Below are 1,254 nucleotides of genomic sequence, written 5' to 3' on the forward strand. Positions count from 1 at the left end.
TTGAAAATATCCATTTTTCAACTTTAAGCGTGGGAAACAATGATGTTTTATAATTAAGGCAGAGTTGAATATGCGCTATCTGGGAAGACAATACCTGTAACATTTATTCTTGGCACTATATCCAAACACAAACGCGTGTTAAGCAAACAGTGAAACAATTTGTTATTTTCTAAGCTTGCGAATAAAACTTTACACTTAAATTTAAGTCATTCATAACAAACATTTTATGAAGAAAATCCCCGCTACCGCCTTCTTTAGAAAAAATATATTCGTTTAAAATAAAAACAAGTAAGAAAGTCTAAGTTCGGGCGGAGCCGAACATTAAATACCCGGCGCAAGTATTAAATATATGATTTTCACCTTTCCAAAAGCTACCACTATATGGTAAGCCGGGGTGTATCAATTTTGAGTAAATTAGCGTCCTTAAATTTCGAAACATTGAAGTTTCAAGCATTTCTAAAATTTACCGTTATATGAAAACAATTTTAGTCCGATTTCAATAATTTTCAACGCTTTGCTTTTATGTGGCCAGCACAATAACCATACCAAGTTTGGTACAAATTGGTAGAACGGATACCGAGATACATATATGTGATCATAAGTGGGCGGTGCCACGCCCATTTTCCAAAATTTTATCATAAACGTATTTCTTGGTAAAGAATTGTTGCAAGCATCAATTTTGAATAAATTAGCTTTAATATTTACTGATTTATCGAAGAATTCGTGTTTCTCCAAATTACCGTTATATGGGATGTGGGCGTGGTTATTGTCCGATTTTTAAATTTTTCGGCCATTTGGCATGCTGTAGCAAGGCTAAGAACTGTGCCAAGTTTGGGAGAAATTGGTGCGATCGGTTCCCCAAGATATACACATGTAACCATAAGTGGGCGTGGCTACGCCCATTTTCCAAAAATTTATAATATTCTTATTTTTCGTCTGAAAATTATTGTAAATATCAATTTTGAGTGAATAATCTTTAGTAGTTACTAAAATATCGCAGTTTTCGTATTTCTGAAAATTGCCGTTATATAGGAGGTAGGCGTGGTTATTGTCCGATTTTGCCCATTTTCAATAGCATCCGTCCTACACCCGAAAGAAGTGCACGTACAAAGTTTCGTTAAGATATCTCAATTTTTACTCTAGTTATCGTGTGCACAGACGGACGGACAGTCAGTCACCGCTTAATCGATCTCTCTTTTCATTCTGATCATTTATGTATACATTTGTCTATATCTATCTCAATTCGTTTTGCCT

The sequence above is a fragment of the Rhagoletis pomonella genome, unplaced genomic scaffold, assembly GCF_013731165.1.
Source record: "Rhagoletis pomonella isolate Grant_MI unplaced genomic scaffold, Rhpom_1.0 Rhpom_scaffold_00003, whole genome shotgun sequence".
Lineage (NCBI taxonomy): Eukaryota > Metazoa > Arthropoda > Insecta > Diptera > Tephritidae > Rhagoletis > Rhagoletis pomonella.